This window comes from Lepidothrix coronata, unplaced genomic scaffold, assembly GCF_001604755.1.
Source record: "Lepidothrix coronata isolate B3197 unplaced genomic scaffold, Lepidothrix_coronata-1.0 Scaffold63, whole genome shotgun sequence".
Lineage (NCBI taxonomy): Eukaryota > Metazoa > Chordata > Aves > Passeriformes > Pipridae > Lepidothrix > Lepidothrix coronata.
Window position 1 is genome coordinate 1,929,974 of NW_016690243.1, and position 24,147 is coordinate 1,954,120.

Sequence of the window (24,147 nt, forward strand, 5' to 3'; positions counted from 1 at the left end):
ACAAGACGCAGGTAATGGTTGTCTAGCTCATTGAGGGACTGTGTGATTATTCTCACTGGCTTTGAAATACTCCAAATGCTCTAAGTATGGCAGGAATGCAAACAAATACAACCCTGAAGTAAGAGGTGCCAAAACATTTGTTCTCTTTCATCACTGACTGACAGTAGACCCTTCAGATAGCCACCTCCAAGGGGATGAACCCATGCCTCCATCTAGATAAGTGCAATCACCTTTAAACTTTATTCTCAAAAACAAAGCTGCTGCATCAAAATACCACTACATAAAGGTGCTGAGTGATGGGTGCTGTGTCAGCCTTAGAAGAAACGCTGGATTCCTTTAGTATGCCGCAGCTATAACTGGCAAGATGCCAGAGAGCATCACCCATCTGGAAAGAATATGAAAAACTGAAAAAGGCACAGTAGCAGTTGTAGAATAACAGCATATGAGAACTCCATATGCATGGTGTTAGATGGAATCAAACATACGAGGAATATCTCTGCTCTAGAAAAGTTGCCATAAAAATACAAGACAAATTAATGATGGGCATGAGATAAAATAAATAAATAACACAATGACTATTACTATCTAGAATAAGTTTTATTTCCCACTTAACTGTTACTTCTGTCCTATCTTTAAGAAAATGAATAGTTCAATTCCTGTGAAAAAGCCAGGGAAATCTCTTGGCCCTTGCAACCAATGTTACAGCATCGATCAAGGAACAATCTCATGTGTATGCTCAGAAGTACATAAAGGCTCTCCTACAGTTCACTGCGAACAACTAAGCTTACTGTAGCATAAAGAACACTGAGCTACGTTTCCCCAAGCCTTAGCAATACAATCAGAGCTAACAAGGTCACGGAAGCTCAGATACAACTTTTTATTCACACCTGCACCAGGTTAACTCAAGTGAATACACCCAAGCATCTCCTGTTTGTGTGAAACAGCAGTGAAGAACTTCCTCAGAGATATTTCTCCCAGTCAGAATACCATCAACTTGCATCAGAATAAAGCATTGGCTGCACTTTCTGTCTTCTCGGTCCATACCAGATAACACTGGAAAGTATGTCATGCTGAAGGCCTAAGCAGAACATGAAAAACATGAAATAGCACTACCATTAAGCTGAAAATTATATACCATCTCAGAATGAAATTTAAGGGGTGAGTGTAGACTCTTTCATTCAGTAAGAGGGAAGAAACTGGTTTGATCTTTTCATGGTCAACAACATAATGCAGAAAACAACTTTTTAATTAAGAAGTATAAAGGTACAGAAAATACATGAAATGAGGAGCTAGAAAAAGTTGTCCTTGCTTGTTAGAAAACTAGCAATGGATTAGTTAGGCTTCATTGAGAAACTCATCTGTAAGACAGCATTGACAACTATGTAATTACATCATCAGATACACTGACTTAACATCTTATTCATTCTACTAGTAAATATGGATGAGAACAAACAGGATGTTGTTATCTTTATTCTTATTAGTATTTTTACTACAAGTGGCTGGTAGCATCAGCTGAGAGGCCTCACTCATACAGGCACTCTATGAACCACAGCAAGAGACACCACCACCAAAGAACTCATAGTCTGATCAAAGATATCTTGCAGAATAATTGAGAGGAACTTTATCCTTTCTGTAACTTTCACCTTTTATTCTAATTATTTTTGCAGCATGTCTTACAACAAATATTTCCTTATCTATTATTCTTCTTCTATTCTTATATCATATTAAGGCATGTCATTTCTTTTCATCAGCAAAAATTCTGGCAGATCTGGTGTTGTTCAGCTCAAAAGGACAGGAAGTCATAAACTAAAAATGCACCCCTTGTGTTCAATTTACAAATTCACAATCCATCATATGTCTAAGTCTACCTGGTCCCCTGTTTTTTGCAAAGAGGGAATAGAAACTTGAGTCCTGAATACCACCTGCCTCCCTGACTGCTTTTCCTGTATTTTGGGAATGTTACTGGTGTTTTCCACAGAGTTCAACAGAAATGCACAGGGAAACACTACTTACCCCCTTGCGGATTGGAGAGGAGGTATGGATACATATTGAAGGAATATGTTCCAGTACACCCAGAACTGATACATGGAAGGTACGGCTGGATAAGTCTGATGTGTGTATTCTGAAAGAATGTTATTCTCAAAAAAATCCTATATGCTTGGTTTACAGTTATTGTTAGAGTACTGATACATGTCACTGCATAACATCCCACAAATATTCATACAATATTTTAATTAGACTCTTTAGCTGAATATTACATGACATTCAAGCTCAATGTCATATAATAGAATGTAGAGATACGAAAAATTTCACCAGTCCATTGATCCAGTTGATGCTACTCAAAAGCCAATATGCTCTTTCAAAAAATCATGAAATATTGTAACTACTATTGTACTTTGTCAAAAGCTGAGAAATGCTTTGGTGATGCAAGAATAAATGCACTGATATTAAGACTGGAAAATAATTTGCAAAACCACCTGCCTTGTCCAAGAATATCCAACTACTTTAACCAACTTATGAGAGAAATGGCTCCCCTTCAGAGGTGTAGTGGATTTTTTGTGGCTGGGTTTTGGTAGCAGGGGGGCTACAGAGGTTGCTTCTGTTAGAAGCTGCTAGGAGCTTCCCTGTCTCATGGAGCCAATGCCAGCTGGCTCCAGGATGGGCTTCCTGATTCTGGCCAAGGCCAAGCCAATCGGGAGTGATGGTAACACCTCTGTGATAACATATTTAAGAACAGAAGATTGTGAGCAGTGAAGAATTCCAGCCAGGGAAGAGCAGAGTGAGAACATGGGAACAAAAAGGTAGACACCAAGGTCAGTGCAGAAGTAGGGGCAGGAGATGCTCCAGGCACTGGAGCTGAGGCCCCTGCAGCCCGTGGTGCAGCCCATGGTGGAGCAGCTGTGCCCCTGCAGCCCATGGAGGACCATCAGGGTGCAGAGACCCACCTGCAGCTCATGGAGGAGCCCATGGAGGAGCCCATGCTGGAGCAGGTGGATGCATGAAGGAAAGAGGCTGTGACCCCTTGGGAGGCCCAAGATGGAGCAGGGTCCTGCTGGGGACCTGCAGCCCATGGAGACGGAAGCCCACGCTGGAGCAGGTTTTTCCCAGGTAGGACTTGTGGCCCCTGTGGGGGATCCATGTCGGTACAGCTCATTCATGAAGCACTGCACCCCATGGAGGAGTGACCCACAGGACAGCAGTTTTGGAGGAACTGCTGCCTGAGGGATGGACTCACACCGGAGAGGTCCAGACCGGCATGGGTCTGGACTCACACCCAGACCGGCATGGGTCTCCAGTGGGAGGGACCCAGGGGAGCAGGGGAAGGACTCCTCTCTCTGAGCAGCAGCAGAAACAACAACTGACTGTAACCACCATTCCCCATCCCCCTGGACCACTGGGAGGGAGGAGGGAGAACATGGAAGGAAGGAGGGGTAGGGGGAAGATGTTTTTAAGATTGTTTTATTTCTCACTCTTTGCCTCTTATCCTGTTAGTAACAAATTTCAGTACTATCCCCACTTTGAGTCTGTTTTGCCCATGAAGGGAATCAGTCACTGACCTCTCCCAGCTGTTATCTCAACTCCTGAATCCTTAGCTGTTTTTTTTTCCTCTCCTCTGTCCAGTTGCAGAGGGAGAGAGAGAGAGTGGCTTTAGTGGGTACCTGGTACCCAGCCAGGGTTAACCCGCTACAAGAGGCCACCAAGTTACACAGTTCTAAACCTGATACATGTTGGATTGTGTGCAGTCTCTAGTACACAAATGAGAAATTCCATCTCAGGTTACTCTATAATGGTTCTACTATTTTACTTCATTACCTCTGTTTTTCCTCCTATATAGAGTTTTGTTTATATATATCCAACTGTTTGTTGATCCTAGGTTTAATTTTATTTTCTTTTCTACTGCCTGCATTCCCTTTAATGTCATTCTCCTCCTTTGTCTAATTTTCTCACTCTGCTTTTCCCCTAGTCTCATGTTTTATCCAGTTATTTATTATGAAAAAAAAAACCCAACACGAAACTTGATTTAATTTTGAAGAACATATTATTAAGTGGTTCTTTCACTTCTCATTCCCTTCTCTCTCCCCTCTTACTTCCTTCTGCCTTCCCATCTCAGTCATTTATTCCAGAGTTTCTATGCCTTTTAGTCCCTTCTAGCCTTAAAATCTGTGCATCTTTAATGAAAACGTTACTTGTTGGCTTATTTAAAGTTGTGAAAAAGCAACAAGTAACACAGAACTGGTCTAACTGAATCTAGCATTTAGCATCTTAACATGTATCTCAGAGAAAGCAATCTGAATGGCATTTTGTCCATCTTGAAGGACAATGTGGTATCCAGTTGATTAAAACAAACATGTCCTCTTTTCTGACCAAATTAATACCTATTATATTGGTAAATGCCCTCTTTACTAACACAGATTGATGGATAGTGTTTTCTTCTTTTGAAATAATTTACAAGCTTCTGATATTAACTGATACACAAATGAACCTAGTACCTGTATTAGTGATCACAATTCCTAGGTATGTTGCCAGAATATATTCCTTTAATAGGTAATTTATTGACTGAGCTATCCATGAACACAGTAACTGGAATTCCTTTTTTGGAGGGGAGGCTACCAAACTATACTAAGTATCATCAAGATGCTACTGACTGTGGAACAACCCCTGCATAGAATCAGATTCAAAGATTCCGAACAATGTTGATTATAAATTACAAAATTACTTACACCTGAATGCAAACACTGTGCCAGGTGCTTTTCAAAGAGGGGAGAAGTGATGTGGCTAGCATGTAATTCCAGCTAAATGAAGTCACGTTTCTTAATTCGCAAACTGGTAATAATGGAACCTGCCTTCTTTAGAAATTACATTAACTAAAGTGTGAAACCACCATTCTAGAACACTGTATTGCTATCACAACCCCAAAATTATTCTTGCCTAATGCTAAAATCTGAAGTGAATATATACTAAAAGACAAAAATAAAGCATTATCTTAAAATGGATTGGCCAATGTGGTAGCTATGTACTAGGAGTTGTACTCTTGTTTCCTTTCACTCTCCCTACCATTATTTATTTGCTTCCTGCACAGATTCTAAAATAACTTAAACTGCCTACAACCCACATTTTTTGTAATAGGAAGAGGCAAATAAAATCTTACAAAATCAAAAAGGAGCAGGAAACATCCCTTTTTTCTTACCGTATACGGCAATGTGTTGAAGCTGGCCATTGAGATTAAGAACACACATGATCATCTCAATTCCTCTAAAATGGGAGAGAAAGGTCAGGAACTTATCTAAGAAAAAGTCTAGATGAGATGATATAGAAGCTTTCTTTATGCTGCTTTAAAGAACTTCATCAGAAAGTGGTATTTGACCCTACCAAAGGTAAGCAGAGTCCAGGGATTGTCTTTAAAACTTAGTATTTCTCAGCAGTTACCTAAAAATTCAATCTGAGATTGCACCACTTTTCATTACAACTAGAACAAAAAAGAGAGTGCGTTGTTCCATAACATTTCTTTACCACAATAAAAATTGATACCTGAGTTGCATCTTTTTGATCTATTTTTCATAGATAAACCTTAGTCTTGCATCATGGAGAAACATCTCTAATGGGTTATGACAGTTTTGCCATAACTAATTTAGATTTAAAATACTCTTATATGCCACTGGAAAAAAACCCTGTCTGCATTACTTGGACTTCGTATTTCCAAAGAGAAATACAGAAGCAGGATTTAGCTTCACATTAAAGCATTAAAATTTACATGCTAACATGTATGTTCAGTTTCTAATAATTTATTACAATCAATAAAAATCTGTACTTTCTTCAACAGTCTATACAGTCCATAGGGCCTAGAGAGAAATGAAACAGCCCATTCACAAGGGTTCTTAGTCAACTAAATGTAAAATGTTATTATTTCAGATGACCTAGGATATCATGCTCAATTTTTAGCTCTCAGTCCAGGAGGACAGAGGTCTCCCATTAGATCTGCTTACCTACTGTGGACATCTCAGATATCTAAAGGCATCTCTAGTGACAATAGAAATGTTTATTCAGGCAAATAAATCCCATTCTAGACACCTTCTTAGGGGCAAGCAGAATCACTCTCCAGACTCAGTTGTTTGCATTGATTTAAGTGGGAGCTCCATTCACTACAAATTGAAACTTTGCCACCTACTGCAAGCACAGACACCTATGACTGGGCATGTATATTCAGGTACTTCAGTCTGAGTGCTGAACCTTATTCAAGATGCATTCAGGTTTGTCAGCTAGACAACACCACTAAAAAAGTATTAAAAATGGTATGCATTGAAAATAGAAACTGCTCTATATATGTCTGACCTAGCCCCATATGGAAGCTGCTCAAATGAATAACAACTATTGTTGCTGGGGTTTGTCCCTCTGGAACAAATACTGACAGGATTCATGGGCAGGGACCTTAAGAGTTAGTGCACTCTTGGCCAATCCATGAAAAAGTAAGGGAGGACATTGGTTCCTCATCTGAATTTTAGGAAAAGGGAAATAGAAGAGCAAATAGCGTATTTTCAAGAGACTCCAAAAGAAGTGTGGGCATGTAGGAAGAATATACTGGGAAATACGTAGTACTCCTCCAATATAAAGACGCTCTCTGTAGAGTGTATCAGACTAAAAATTCTCCTTGTACATCTCCATCTTGTGGGTTTTTTTCCCCACACCACTCAAATCCTCAGGTTTCCTTATGTATATTCACATCTGTCAGCATGATTGTCTTCCCTCAGCACTTTAGAGCTTGTTCTGCCAGAGGTTCTAAGTCTGTACACCAGTGTGAAATTAAAAACACAAGAACCATGCCCACACCTACCACAGAGTGACCACTACCAATTCCTAATAATATCAATGTGTAAGAAAACATTTATACAGCACATCTCCTACACTGATAACTGTACATTCATACTCGTTTTTATACTTCAGCCTCATGTGAAGTTTCCTAATCAGCAATGGGTTTGGTTTCTTCTTTCCTCTCTGGATAATAACTTAAGAAGTCTTTTCACAAATTTTTGAGGGTCTTTATCTTGCACAGATACTCTACAAAAAGAGCATTCACTTATTCAGATATTTTTCATAATTATTCAACTTACTACAGAGAGCAACATTAAATCCACTGTCATCTTTCAACTTCTCTGGAAAGCAGACATGCAATGTACATCCTCTTTTACATATATACCTATACCTTTTTATTGTTGTGTTTTGGTTTTTTTTTCTGCCAAAGAAGCTGGTAGAATTCTTCATAAACCAGTGAAGCATATGGGAAATTGGGAATACCAGATATGATAGGAATAGCCATAACTCCATTCATGTCAACAGTGTTCATAAGGACAGAAGCTCTTTTCCCAATCAGAAAAAATAAAGCTAGTGCATATCTGGAGGGGAAATAAAGCCTCCAGAAAAGAAAGTACTGCTCTGCAACACAGAGCAATGTATATCCTTTATTCACAGAAGATTAGCACAAAATAAAATACAAAATGCTATCTTTTGTAATTGCATTGAACCCAAGGAGTCAGTATTAAGGATTTGAGTAAAACTAGCCACAAATACCTTGCAAGCTATACACATACTGCAGAATACTCAGAGATTACTTACCTCATAAAATTCAAAAGGAGCTAGAAACTCAAAGTGGTGATTAAAATGATTTTACAATTGATTTTGTTCTTTTGGCAATGACAGTGATGCTAGAAATCTTGGATTAAAATGTGTGATTTGGGATCTCAGGAGAATGAAGTCAACAGGACAGCACCGTGGGAAAAACAGGCAGAAAGGCAATAATGCTGGTCAGTGTTACACTGCTCTGGGTTTTCAGAGAAACCTACTGTCTACAGGAGGGACTTTGAGTATTATACTGAACAATAAGAAGGATGGGAAGAAATCTGAGCAAGCTGAAAGGGGCACATAATTAACATCTATTTCATATGACTGCACTCACCAACAGTGGCCACACAACACTTACTCCCAGATATGTCTTTGCAGCAATTACCATTTGTTCCCTTTCACTTTGAAAGCTGTTTCCAGAACCTGAACTATGCTGACGAATTCTAGAATAATCCCTCGCTTATCAATGTTTGGAGCAACTTCAGTAAATTTAAGACTGGATCCAAATGCTCAGTCACTGGTTACCTTCCCGGAAAGAAATACTATCCAACATCAACCACTTAGAACAGAAACTAAAGCTCTTTTTAGATAGAACACAAAAAATTAAGAGTATGGAACACTGGTGAGTTTGGTCAGTGCTAACCATGTATTAGAATAAAAGCTTCAAAACATCTGGAACTATAGCAAAGGTAGTTAAAGGCAGAAAACCAGTACTATAACACTCATATACTGTTTGCAACTTTAAAAAAAAAAAAAAAAAAAAGAAGCAAAAACCAAATAAATCACAAGTGAAGAAAATGAGAGTCTGAAGAGGCTGCAAGTTGGGTTTTTTTTAGAAACACACTGAGATGAGAGTTAACAATACGTTAGTCATGCCACAGCACCTAGGCTATTCTCCTTCAATATGGTCCAGTGTAAGAGACACAGGGATGGCTCGAAGGTAAGCAGACTGACCAGAGGCTGAGAGCCATGACTGATGTCCCCCTTGAGAAACTGACATTCAGAGGACAGCTCAAAATCTCTTCTTCCATGCAGGCTAAGGTGAGCACTACATGCTTTATTTATCTCCTCCATCCCAAATAAAATTTGAGATTACACCTGTGAAACAGGACACATTTAAAAAGGTAAGGTGGGTAAGTTGATTAGCTAATTAACCAAGCTCTTATATACAACCCATAGGGAGCATCTCAAATGCATAGGACGTTTTTTGTTATTAAAAAAAAATAGGACAAGGAAGATTTATCATTAAAATATATTTCACTAATTATACCACCTGGAGTTCCTTCCACAAAACAAACTTTTAATTAGAAAATGTGGGTTTGTAGAAAATGTTTGGTATAAAAGTTTGATTGTTTATTAAAAGTAGAATGTGGAAAGTTCCTTGCATGCTAAGGGAATATCCATACCTCTTCAGAGAGTGTATTTTGTCTATTTAAAGAACTCAGAAATCTCTTCAGAAAGTACTGGCATTCATTTTTTTAATCCTTTTTAGGACTAGGAGAAATTTGTTTTTTCATGGTGGAAGAGCTTTGCTAATTCTAAACATACAAGTTATTTCTCTTAATGGAAGTAGTAACACCTGATGAGACATTTAATATGAGCCAACCTAAGAAGCTGAAAACTCAAGTCCCATACAGGCCATTTGTATCACCCGAGTCTTCCAAAGCAGGTGCTTTCTTCCCAGAAGTGTCAATTGCCTCATTCTCCATGGCTGGAGAAACTCAGCTCATACACTGCATTGCTCTGTGTATTGCAAAAAACAGCCTTGCCTTGCACTGGAGCTGTAGCTACATCTGTCATGTATAAAATCACTTAAATTGCTTATAGTGTCTTAAGGGAAAGCAGCAAAGTACTGCTTTTAAGATACGCTGCAGAAAACAGCACAGACACATGGGAGCATTTTTGATGCCCATCTTCATGCTCTTAAAATAACACTTCATTTATTTCTTTTATTGCATGAATATCCTTTTCAAAATAGTATTAGTTGATTATTTTTTTTTTCTGAATAGGGTTTTTTCCCTGAATATTTATCTTAAATAAGGAGTTATGAGAAAGTCACTGGACAGGCAGGGGAAAGCTGCATGACTCTCTATATGCGATATCAAAGGGACAAATCCCTATTTCACATATTCCCTAACTTAGTCCACATATAAGGGAAGAGCCATAAGGTCCCATCATTGGGGCTCACAAAAAAAAGGGAACAGCAGTCCTCCAAAACCAGGAATGATCAAGGAAAGAACAATGACCTGCATTTATTGCTGGCTAGTGTTCCCAGTTGAGTTAATAAAGTTGTGGCCTAATTAAACTGAGCACTTCACATCTTGTTTTTCTTCTTGCATGGCCAGGACAATTAAGCATCCTTTGATGTAGAGTGCTCTGAGGAAATCTCCCAATTACTTTATGAACAATTTTTGCGATAAAGCCTGAGAGAATTTATTGAAACCACCTACAGTGGAATGAGGCCAAAACTAATCAACACTGGATGACCAGACCTAGGGCTAAGAACTTGAAACTAGAGGTCACTAAGACCACAAGCAACACATCATACAGAGAAATTTAAACTCTGAAAGTGCTAGTTGGGTACAGTAAGCCAAACAAAATTCTGTGAAATTACTCAGATTAACTCCTTGAACAGAAAGTGTTGACAATCACTGATTTTCTGTGTGCTGGAGGTTGTATTATCCTGTGAGAGCATTCCAGCTGAAAACTAAATTAATGGTACATGTAACTGCCCTGCTTAATTGATTTGAAAAGGTAATTTGTTACTTTTTACCAAAACTAAGCAAAGATACCACTAACTTCACATATTAGTAATTTGAAATAGTTTGTTATCCTAAAGTCAAAGTGTTATGGACGTAGAATAGTAAGGATTATCTACCCCTTCAAACCTACTGTTATCATAGGCAACCATGCTATATATTTTCCTCCATGAACTGATCCATTTCCACCTTAAAACTAGTCAACTGATGTATCTGAAAAACTAAAAATACAGGAGAAATAGTCTTAAAAAGTAGTATGCATAAGTATTGCAAGTAGATATATTTAAATCTTAAACTGTATATTAATTATCTTAAGTATCATATAGTATAATATACTCTATTTTATTAATTGGTACATGCAATTCATCTGAGTTCAGATGGACCATAAATATGACTTTTTTTAAAGTAATTTTTAGATGGCAGTAATAGGGAAATAGTAATGAAAAAAATAAGCAGCCTCAGTTATAATGCCTTCCAGCTTTAAGAAAAGTACCACTTTCATGTTGTGCTAATGTCTAAAAAATGTTAGGTCCACCCTATTGTGTCCACTCAGTGTCCACTTTTGGAGAAAAAAAAGTACCCAAAATCTAAAGAGAACAACTATACAATTGGAATATCGAATATATACTTTCTTTTTAGCATAAGGAAAGTATAGTATTTTCAGTTCTCATCTTTAATTACTTATTTTGTGCTTGAGGTAAAATTTGTTTTGTGAAATTTGACTGTCTGTATAACTCAGCTCTTTGACACTGAGTATTTATAATTAAAATGTGAATTAAGTTTTAAAGATAGTGTTATTACTCCCTTAACTAACACAAACTGGGCAGAAAATATATAAATAATAATAAACCCGCATAAAATCCCCTACAAGGCAATTTATCATTAGTACAAATTAGCTCTAAAATGCATCGCAGGCAAGTAAAAAAAACTTCAATTATTTTTGCCTTACAGTACAGTAATGGGTCTTAACTAGGGAAAAAAGATACAGTAATTTAGTAATGTTAAGATCTACCCACTGGAAACCACCACTTCTGCTGCTGAAATATTTTAAGACATATATTCCATTCAACCCCCCAAACAAATAGCAGACTGTACTTCAAATGCATTGCGAGACTATTAGGTAATCTTTTTCTTTGTTTAGATTCAGTAGGGTTCAGTGACAAACATTCATCTTTCTATAAAAGTTCCTGTTCTTTTGCTTAGTTAAGAATTGCCTTAGTTTTTAGTAGCAATTCACAGTTTACTTCACCATTGATTAGCCTCACACAATAAACTTCCAAAAAATGTAAAAATTATCATTTAACTATTTTAAAATTATGAATTATTTGTTCTATGTTTAGATCACAGTGGAAAGAGCAGTTATATCTCTAGGTAGGCTAATAGAATCAGACACAAAGCTTCTGAAATAAACCAATACCAGCTGCTCCCATGCCTCATTACTCGGCAGTAGCTGCTAGCCTGAAATATTGTACATTGCAGAATTGTTGGCTTTCAAAAGCCACACAGACTTTTGAGAAGACTTAGCAGTACAAAACAGACAGACTTCCCTCAGACAGGAAAAAAAAAAAAAAAAAGAAAGAAGAAAAGAAAAAGAGAAGTCCTGTACTTCAGGGTATGTGTATAACTATTTTCCATTCTAAGGCACACATATTTTCCACCACCATGTATTTTACGTATTTTAACAGGTGAAATCAATTAGATTTTAAAATTGTTAATGTTCCCACTTCTAAAAGAATAATTTAAAAATTCTAAAACTAATGAAATATCTTTTTGATTAGTAACACATACTTTGTGGTTACAGAAGATATTGAAGCAGGAATGTATCATAATCGGTGTCTAACAATTTAGCTCACTAAGAGAGGACATAGTAATGGGAAAAAAAATTTGGCTCCAGATATACCGTGCAGTCAAAAATGCTATGCACATGTAGCATTTTGTATGGCTATAAACATGCTGTTCAAAAACAGAACTTCTAAAAAATAATGAGCTTGCTGTACTCCACAAAAATTAGATTGCAACAGCTAAAACTCTCAATAAAAGGTACTGTCAGACCCTCATCATCTCTAATAGTCATTAAGAAAACCTAAAGAGATTCACCTTCTTGAAACGCAGAAGTAATTTTAATGTAAAAGTTTACACAATTAAAATTATAGAGGTTTAATTTCCAACAAGCCCCAAAGAATTCAATCTTCCATGGCTCTCAGGACTCATCTTCAACACAGAGGGTTAGTTTTAAACATTTATGTAATACATTTGGTATTAGAATTAAAAAATTGAGTATGTTTGAAAGAACATTTATATTCTAACAGGAATCAATTGTATACTTCTAATTTGCCTACTGTGAAGATAACATTTTGATATACACAAATTAATTAGTCAGAAAAACTCAGGCAGACTTCTGCTTTATTGAAAAAATATTCAACATGGTGTTCTGTAGGTAATCTGGAGTATCATTCAGAGGCAGTATGTCACAATATCATTCTTAATTCTAAAATACTAAAATAATAAAAAGCAAGTTCTGTACTGGTATATGTTTCAGAACAGCACTGTATTTTTATATCAATCATTAGGTGTTTGTTTCTAATATTTTATATATCTGAAACCATCGTTCGCATAATAAAAAAAATTCAACTCACCATTTTCAGTCTAATAAGTGCTACTGAGTATTATTTGCCTTACTCTCAAGTGGAAAATTATGGAAATGATTATATGAGATCTAAAACATAAGCAGGCACTTGCAGGAAGCATGTTAGGTAAGGCAATACCTTGTAAGTTCATCAGATAAATTGTTACATGTTTGGAGATTTTCTAGCCTTTTCAATGGGATAATATGATCACGATTATACCTTAGAGGACCATTCATCCGATTTTAAATCACTTTAATTTAAAAATTCACTCATAAATAAATCACAGAAAACTAAGTGAAAAAAACCTGAATATTAAATTTAAAATATAATATTCAGCTACTTTGAAGAAATAACATTATTTTTCATAAAATGAAGCCTCTCTTTCTTCTGTATTTGTTGGATTTTAAATAAATTGTACTCAAAATCCTGGACTGCCTTTGACAAATAAAAAATACGTATGAAAATTAGCATGAAATAATAGAGGAAAAAAGTCTCTTGGGTCAGAGAGGTGAAGCAAGATCCAGACAGTGCAAATATGGACCAAAAGTGATTTTTTTTCATAGCTGGACACTCATCTTATGAAGCAATCAGGTATAATTTGCTTCACCTCTAGCAGAATTACAGCATAGCTAAGCTAAGGACCCTGGCAATAAATCAGTTCAGAATTCAACATTTACAGTGATATCCTTCATACTAATGACACATCCATGTCTGAAGGCCATAAATTCCTCACCAAGTGAACACAGAGAATGAGAAAGTGTAATTTTTTTTTTTGTATACTGTGCCATGGCACTTAAAAAACAGCTGAAAGTATAACTACATTCCCAAAACATAAAGTTAACTAACGAAACCTGTGTTATTGTCAACAGAAGTTTGGTTAAATCATGTCTTTTTCTGCCATTGCTTCACTTAATCTCTGGAGCCCCAGTCCTATTCATACTTCTAGGGAAATATCTGTAGACTACAGATCAGAAAAGACAGCATATAAAAGCTGGATGTGTTCATTAACATGGTGTGAACACTTCATATTTGATTTCTAAGCAGAAAACAAGGCTCCATTAGTAATGCTACAAGTGCATTCTCTGAGCTATACACCAGCCAGATCCCTAAAGTCAAAGTTCTTAGCAAAAACAGAGTACTGGATTTGCACAGCAAGGTTTTGGTAGCGGGGGGGCTACAGGGGTGGCTTCTGTGAGAAAATGCTAAAAGCTGTTCCTTTGTCTAATGGAGCCAAAACAGCCAGCTCCAGGACAGACCTGCCGCTAGGCAAGGCCGAGCCCATCAGCAATAGTGGTACCACCTCTGGGATAACAGATTTAAGAAAGGGAAATCGTTGCTGCACAACAGCAATGGCAGCCAGAGAGAGGAGTGGGAATATATGAGAGGAAAAACTGTGCACTGGCACCCAGGCCAGTGAAGAAGGAGGGGGAGGAGGTGCTAAAGGAGTCAAAGCAGAGATTCCTCTACAGCCCATGGAGGACCCCATGCTGGAGCAGGTGGATGCCTGAAGAAGGCTGTGACTCCATGGGAAACCCATGCTAGAGCAGGCTCATGGCAAGACCTGTGGCCCCATGGAGAGAGGAGCCCACACTGTAGCAGGTGTTCTGTCAGGTTTTGTGATTCCTCGGGGGACCCACGCTCAAGCAGTCTATTCCTGAGGGATTACACCGCACAGAAGAGACCTGCGCTGGAGTAGTTCATGAAGAACTGCAGCCCATGGAAAGGACTCAACACTGGAGAAGTTTGTGGAGGACTGTCTCCCATGGGATGGATCCCACTCTGGAGCAGGGGAAGAGCGTGAGGATTCCTCCCGCTGAGGAGGAAGAAGTGGCAGAGAAAATGTGTGATGAACTGACCACAACCCCCATTCCTCATCCTCACACACTGCTGGAGGGAAAGAGGTAGAGAATTTGGAAGTACACTTAAGACCAGGAAGAAGTAGGGGTGGAGGGAAGGTGTTTTAAGATTTAGGTTGTTAGGGTTTTTTTTTCATTATCCTACTCTGATTTTGATTGGAAACAAACTAAATTAATTTGCCTGTTTTACCTATGACAGTAATTTGTGAGTGATCTTTTCCGCCTTTATCCCAACCCTTGAGTCTTTCATTATCTTTATCTCTGCCCTGTCCACTGAGAAGAATGATTAAGTGGCTTTGATGGGCACCTGGTGTCCAGCCAGGGTCAACACATCATAGAAAGGCATATAAATAAGAGGAAAACAAAGAAGTGTTAATAAAAATCCACAACCATTAGGGCTTAAGAAAATAACAACCAATTCTTAAAAGGTATTTGGGAAAGAATAAGCATTTAGCAAATCTCAATTTGGGAAAAAGGAAGACGTTTTATTAAAATCCAGAGAGATCATTTATACCCCAAAAGTATTAAAGCCAATAGAGAGTAATTAAAGCAAAAGAAATTCACTGAAACATTACTTTAGGATTTTAACAAATCTTGGAATACTCTACAAGATCAACAGAATTGCAAAAACTCACTGTGGTGTTTGTGTTTATGAAGATCAAACCTGAGAACCTACAAGTAGACTGACATAAATTCTAGAAAGGTTGAGCAGTAAACAATTAAGAAATTATAGTATAATTCATTCACTTGTAAGCCTTGTCAACTAAACTCGATAAAATTTTTTATGCTACAAGAAGTTTGGCTAATAACATTAACTTGCATTGTCATAGTACACTTAGATTGCTGTAAGATTTGACCTTGCATGACATTTTCAAGCACCATACAAAATCAATACTCTACATTACATGGATTAAAACTGTTTAAATACCCAGATCTTGAACATTCCAAGTGGAAAATTGTCAGACAGTGTAAGTTCTCTGAAGAACTTTTATTGTCCCAAATTTATTACTTCCATTGTAAATCAGAGATTAATTTTTTTCAGATGACCTCAGCCTTGATACAATGGAAAATATCAATCAAAGAGATGGGCCCATCTTTCTCAGGATAACTCATCTGAGCCTCACACAGCTAAAATGTACCTCTCAAATAAAAATATTAGAACTATAATCCAGTTCATTTATATAACAAAGGGTTAAGAGATAACTTGCTAACCAACTGTAAGTATCTATAAGGCTTGAGATACTTTAGAGTAGACAGTTGCTTAATTTAGAAGAAAAAATATTTTGGAATCCAATGGCAGAAAGCTATTACTTGGCTATATTCATATAAAAGTCACATTTCTTTATTTCTAAATAATCAAAATAAATAAACTATTAGTACCAACTGTTGACAGATACGGAAGATTATCTACATTTCCAAATCTTTATATCTTTTATATCTTTCTAAAAGAGATCTCACATTTCAAGTGGAAGTTCCGGTATTAAGGAATACATAAAGTCTTTCAGGAGGTTCTGAGATCCACCCACACTATGCAACAAGCCCAAGAAAATTAGGAGGACTAGGTTACCTGTCTTTTCATACAGCAACCCACCAAAAGCAAGAGAGAAAAGCAAAATCTTGACACACATGTGCCAGAAGTTAATGATGTAAACAAAAGTGTATAGCTCCTTAATAATCCTATCTTCTGGTTTTCTCCACAAGATGCAGTGCTGAGAGTGAATCTACAACTGGAAAGTTTGACAGTAGCCAAATCTAGATTGTATTACTAGCTTCTCTACACTTAAGAATGCAGGTTTTTTACTTCAGCAAAGTAGTTTAGAGCAGTAGCCTTAAGAGGATTGGACTTCACCATTTATTATAACCCAGCTGTACCTTAAGGACACTGGCTGGCTAGTTGCATTACAGAGGCTCAGAAAGGCAATACAGGTTATGAAGAATTTTTACACACATACTTCTTACTACAACTTAAGAAGCAACATATTTTACAAAGATAATTTTTATGAAGATGGAAAGGAAAACTTGATTTGTTTTAATGTGTTCAGAAGGAAGGATGGAGAAATGGTAAGAAAATCTAAAGAAGACAAGATTGAGTCTCCTTTCAGCAACAGAGAAACTTAATCTCCAACACTTACCAGAATATGCTAGGGATATATACCCATAGAAATAGACAGACAGATCTGTCTGAGGAAAAAAAAAAAGAAAACTGCATTTGTTATTTATCTGATTAACTTTCTAAGAGAGATAGGGAAAGTGATAGATTTTTTGTGATGAAATAACCGAGTTTTTCTGTGGGCAGCCAAAACTAGCTAAGCTCTGGTTTCTCCAGAAGGAGTTTATAGAAATTTTCTGATGCAATCTGTATTGTTTCTTCTCCCTTTTTGCTCCAACTAATTTAAGTTCCACCCCTCTTCCGTATTTCCTTCTCTTTTCCTATCTTATCTATTTCATTTTCATAAGAGAATTGTCCCAGCTCTCTTGTACCTCCACTAACTCCTAGCTGGCCAAGAGCTGGCACGTGCTCTGAATACTTCGACATAGACATGCTCTTTGCTGCTGAGTACCCATCCAGTAACTATGGGACTAAAAGAACAGCTTATAATAGTTATGAAGCAAAACTTCAGCCTGGGTGTCATAGACATATTGGTTAGCACATCAATCTAAAAATAACTGTTCTTTTTCCTGCTGGAAAAAGTTTAGTAGGTTGGTACAAAGGCTTGTCAGTTCATGAATATTTGATTCCAAATACCTCAATCTGATCACACACATACACACTAAATCTTGGTTTAAACTCTAATGAACACTCCTATCACAACTGTGATGAAATTTGGCAATTCAGTCCCATTTCCCACAACCTGGAATCTCCTCAGAAATTACAAAAAACAGTTAATTAATAGATTTGTGGCAGAGGCTGATTAGGATAGCCAGATTTTAAAATGAATAAGCATAAACACATTCCTCACTCATATACACAATGACCAAGCCTTCTTTCTTCTTATCTGCCAAGCAAAACCTGTACTTCATTTTCCCTTTAAAAATCCATTTTTAAAATCCACCTCTTTAGGAAGTCTTTTCATGTTTTACCCAACTTTACCTCATGTTTGTATTATCCTGCAGAAAATTACAGTGCTACATTTTCTTCTGCTGCTTTAAGTAAGGATTCAAAAGAGAACTCAAACACTAAAGGATAACTGATTCTGCCGGATCTGGGAAGAAAATAATTTTGCAGGTAAAGGACATGGGTTCTGGTGGCTTCCGGAGCACAAAGAAAGGTTTCACTTTTGGCTGATGAGGAGGTCGTAAGTGATGACACAAAACCCCAAAACAGTGAGTGAAATCTTGTACCAACAATTGTTTATTGTTGGGTTGGGGAGGTGGGTGGGTGTTTACAGTACTTAACCCATAAAGTTTTGTTAAGGGGCAGAAACTCTCTAAAAGCATGCATTTGTGTTCTTGGGAAGCACTGTGGTATTCCTTGGAGCTTGCAGAGACTTCTACAAGAACACTTATTATTTATCTTTAAGATAAATAGTATCAAGTACACATGTAGGTCCAGCCTCACGTGCACTTTTTTTATTTGAGCTTCTCCTCTTCCAATAAAGCTTCAGTGTATTCCACTAAAACTTTCATGTATATTTAAAACATCAGAGTTTTAAAGGTTAATATGTATGTTTTAATTCAACTCTGTGAGTACACTAATATGCTGGTATTACAAATAAAAGATTTCTAGGTCATCCAGAAATACACCATAAAGAAAAATTAGAACTTAAGTTCACTTTACTGTGGATAGTTCACTTTACTGTTGATAGAATTATGTAAGAAAACTGTTAAATTCTTGCACATTTACAGATTAATACTTGTCCCTTTTAAAAAACTAGTTCGAAGAGAAGTTGAATAATGCCCAATTAACCACACGAAATTGGTATCTGCAATTATTTTAGAATGCATTTTAAATACTCAAGAACTCTCCTTTTTTCTGAAAAGAATGCATTCTTTGCTGCTTATACTATGTTCACTATGAGATGCCCATACACCAAATCCATGTAAGAATAAAGAACACCTCCCTACAGATCTCTAGAGTTTTTAAATCTCTTTTTATTAATAAAAGGTTTAAAAAATGTGTTAGAGGTTTACAGAAACCATTCAGAACTGAAAGTATACAGCTCTCAAAAGGGAAATGCATCCGTATTTATAACCATCTCTAACTGTATACATTTATATGTATATAAATAAGAATATAATCCACACTGATTAACAATCTAACAATGACAACAATGAGAATAATGTATTTTACTAAATTCATATTTGAAATTTAAATAAGAGGCATTTAAAATACATATAAAATTTCATTAAAAGTAAAATAGCCTATTTTTAAGTATGGACTCACTATATGACATTTACATATATTTAACAAAAGCAGTATTAACAGTAACATTTTAAAGAAAAAAAATAAAATCATCAATCCATTGGAAATCACCAAATTGAAGCTATTCAGGCTTCCAAACCAGGAACCTTTCAGGAAAGGCGAAATACTTTCCCCATTTCATTTCACACCAGTTCAGATCTTTACTAACTCAGTTGGTTCATATGAATAAACTAAGCAAAAAAGCTGACAATGGTGAGACTAGAGGAGCTCTATTTTTTTTTCCAAAATATTGCCAGAAGCATATCCACATCAGTTTAAACTAATCAGTCTAAACAACCAATAATATATACTATTGTTCATTAAATACTAGTTTTAAAAGCAAGTAATTTTTGTGACAGATTTGTAATCGATTTTTTTTACTTATCTAGTAAAGATGACAGAGTTTTTTAAAAATAATCTTAAATTACTTTCCTTGCATTTCTAATCCTTCTCCAGTCTTCTTTTGAATTATCAAAGTAAAGGTGAAAATAAAGGGACAACTTATAAGTACTATAAAAAGTTTGATTTTTAAAAAGTAACATCACTTCTAGGAAAACAACTGAAGGATTAATACTGACATGGTTAACGATAAGTTATAAAGTTAAACTGAATTGGATCATGATTTATTAAAGCAAAAACATTTGTTCTCATTTTCTTTTAAAAAAAATATAACACTTTTAAATATATTGGGGCCATACCATTTTCAAGAAGTGACTCAGAATTCTAATTAAGTAACATCTCAATAAACATCCAGACAATATGCAGAAATATTACCAAGTTCAAACTTAGTACTTCCACTCCATTAAAAGAAGTTCACATTTCCCATTGCCACTGTCTGCCATACAGGTCCTACCAGAAGTTACATAATGATGTAATAATAAAACTAAAAATGCAACTGGAAATGTTTATGAAACTGGAAGACAAAATCTTTGAGTGGATAAAATTCAGGCACAAAGTTAAGCATTATCTTGATCCAGCTGTAAGTAATGTCCTCAAGAACTTTTTCCTTTAATTTTAAGACTAAAAGAATAATGTATATTATAGTCTGTGTTTATTATTGTATTGGTTGCTCTCAAGCAATGTCTTCCATGATCCTATGTTCCCAACATCTTACATATTCCAGCACAATCACAAAACAGATATTCTTTCACATTCCCTGGCACACCACAATTCCATTCAGTCTCTACTCTGACATCTTCTGATTCGAACAATATTCTTAAGGATTTTCCCTGATGAAGTTCCATGGTTAGTATTGAATCATTACATAAATTATTAATTAGGAATACCACAGTATTAAATCAATGGGATTCCTAATAAATAATTTGAAAAAAATACTGTCACTCACTCTAAGCATGATATTAATTATCAGAAATCACATACTGTAATTCCTAAATTACAAGACTGAATTTGGCTTAGAATTTACCTTTTGCAGATGATACATTTTATGGACTGATAGTTGCACTTATATTATTTGCCAATAGCACTGCTGCTGTATTTTTGCCTGTTAAGTAAAAACTTTCCATGTGAAAGGTTTTTTTCATTTTGTTTTCTTTATTCTATTCCTCAATCAGGCTTAAATTGCCAATCAGTAAAAATTATGCCTTTGCGACAAGATAAAATTTGTTAAAAACTTTTGATTATCTTTAACCACAATGCAAAAAGAATACAAAAACATTCAGATTTCTGTGGTATGTAATCTGGCATTGTTTAAGATGAATTTACACTTTGAAAAGCAAAGCTATTTTCAACGCAATTCACCAGAATGACATTGAAAAAGGAAATTGCATGTAATAGTAATTTTGAATTTCCTTTTTGAAAAAAGAGTAGCAATATACACTTTCTTCCTGTCAACCTGAAAGTAAAACATTTGTTTCAAAGCTGTGCTATTTGTACTTTCTAGGTCATTCTAAAAAGTAGATATTCATAAAGGCTTGCATTTATTTTGAATTCACACACTGGAATTAAAAAGTACTATTTGTTCTTATTTTGTAAATAACTTGTGAAAACATCTAGGAAGAAATAGTAAAAGAATATGTAATCATTTTCAAACAAAAATCACTCATTAACTTCTAAGCATACTGTAAGCATCTGTTGGAAACATTCATTCCAAATTCTAAAAGAAATGAACATTTTCTCAGTCGAATGGTATACTATGCAAATTTGAATATAGTCATCCTTTGAAATCACATGTGAGCTTTAATCAATATATCATTTACAATTAAGCAATTTTTTTATTTATTTACAAGCATAAGAAATATGATTAACCTAGTATTTCAGACATAAATTAGCTCAATTCATGTACCCCACCTATATATGCTAGTATGGAATCTATGTACACTTTTCCATTTTGATTTTTAATTGGATATGAAACATACCTCTAACACAGAAGTAAAGATCTAAAGCTACATCATTTGAGCACCTATATGTTCATTTAAAAACAATTATTCAAGCATAATGTTTTGTGTAGATGGACTATGTACCGAGTTAAACAAGTTTCTAAATCAAATCGGAATACACCAACAAAATACCATATAAGTTCAAGGAAGTTACAAGAGGAAAAGTGATTAATTAAAAAAAAAAATCTCCTTAAAACAAAGTAATTCCATTCTCTGTGCTTTAGGGGGTGACAATTAACAGTCCAGACATAATGTAGGCAGCCATTTCATAATTCAGCTCAAAGAGCTGTAAACTCTTTGACATCCAGAGACATCAAAAGCAGTTTAGATATCTGTCTCAGGCTGAGATGAGCCCTCCTTTATAATGCCTATTTCTTTCCATTGACTATAACGAGTGTCTAGATGATGTTCTCAGATCCAGATGTCTACACTGTGGGCATCGGTAGTTGGGTTTTGTAAAGTCAGTTTCTGACACCTCTTTCTGACAAATTTTCCTCCTGCAATGCATTTGGATATTTGACCTAATATCTTATTCTTCATGAGATTTTTGTTATTTATTTTTTATTAACCTATTCCTTGTTCATTTTTTAACTGTCCCTTGTACATTAAAGTTTAACAGGTATATAAAAAGTAGTGTTTTTCCCTATCTATCTAAATAGAAAGAATAAATCAAAATAGTTATATATGACTTTTGCAGAGTTCAAAAGCTAATTATTGTTTCAAAAGGGAACAGACAGAAGGAGGTTTGATATTCAGTCCCGCTATTTGGCAAAGATGTAGACATCCTAGACAGAAAATCCTGTTAAAATTATCAGTGTATCTCAGTTTTGTCAGTTAATAAATCCTGTTCGCCCCTAAATACGGGGTGTACCTATTAATTTATCTTTTTCAGGATTGTGAAAGAAAACAAATAAGACATTTGAGGTTCCAGGAAAACATTTCTAATTGAGTTCAAATGCAATATTTATTTTAATTATGTCAGCAAAATAACTGATTTCAGTTCAACTGGAACATTATAAAATTTTAGGTCATCCATGACTGCTAAGAATTTTGTGTGAAACAAGCTCCAACTCCTTTTAAAAAAGCTTTATTTTTCCAAGCATCATTTTCTATAAATATATGTATCAACTTCACGTAATACCATATTATCAGACAAGTTAGCTCTTATAAAAGAAAAACCCATGAAAACGTGAAAATCTACAAAAGGTTGATTAAATTCTAAAAAAAAATGAAGACTACACATGCTCAGATGAGTTACATGCAACTTTTACCTTGGAGTCTTTTATCTTAATTAAGAATACTCCACCACATCATAGTCCCTAATAATAAATAAAGTGTAAGATAGGTTAAAACAAAGACACTTAAATTTAGCTATCTGCATGAAACTGTCCCTATTCAAGAGGGGTAAATAGATATGAATGATCAATTACAGTCAAGCAAGCCTCTATTCAGTTCAAATTAGGGGAGGCAAGAGAGCATCCCAGCTAAGTCTAAATTAAATGTTTGTTGTATAATAAGTTGTAGCACTGATCTGAATGATATTTTCAAAAAGCACTAAACAGCAACCTTCACCAATGCAAAAAGAAACTGGTCTTCAACAAGAGAAAAGAGAAGATAATGGCATAGAGAAATTGTGGGATAAAAGATGGAAGATAAGAAAAGTTGAGTAAAATTAAGTTGAATTAAATTATTTATTAATTTAAAATAGGGCTCAGTGTCAGAAATTGCAGGACTTAATATGACTGAGTTACAGAAAAACTAAATAGTGAACAGTATTAAAAAAAAATAAACATAAGTTGATGCGTTGTTGTAAAAAGCTATCCCAACTCTATCTACACAATGACAAGACATGGATGACCAATAACCATTACGGAATCAGGTCTTGGGTTATAAATGAGTAGAATAAAACCAACTTATTAAAACTGCGATCAAAAAAGTAAATCTATTATTATCAAATGTCAGAAAACAGATCAAAAGAAGAGAACAGAAATCATTAATACACCTATTATTTAGCATCCAAAAAATAAGTGTAGTAAAAAAAAACTTTATTTTAAAAAAGGCAAAACCATAAGATTACTATTCATAATTCAATTATTCCATCTTTAATGAATATGATGATATAGAAAGCTTACAAATTAATTACTTATACCAATTCAAAACTTCTGCATAAACACTTTGCTGAGGGTATCATATCTCTTTTACAGAAGTTTTTATTTAAATATTTTAATTTTCTGTGTTACTCCTAAAGGCTAGGTAAATTCAAAATTCTGTATTTTATCAGTTCTCTTAGCACACAACAGAATAAAATTACAGAATTTTTTTTGACTCTGTAGAAATCCAATCTGGGGCAAAAATTATGCTGGAGTAGTAGTGTAGATTTAAGTAATTATAAAGTAATCCTGAGCTGCAAAGTTCCCAATACAGTCAGATTTCAGCAAGGTAAGAATAATCGGTCACTTTTAATACCATTTATAATTACACTTTTATTACAGA

General features: G+C 35.4%; 1 protein-coding gene across 5 annotated transcripts in view; it reads right to left on the reverse strand.

Moving 5' to 3' along the window:
* FOXP2 (forkhead box P2) overlaps nucleotides 1-24,147 on the reverse strand; it is a 411,711-nt gene that overhangs the window by 217,218 nt on the left and 170,346 nt on the right. The gene's annotated exons all lie outside the window — the stretch shown is intronic.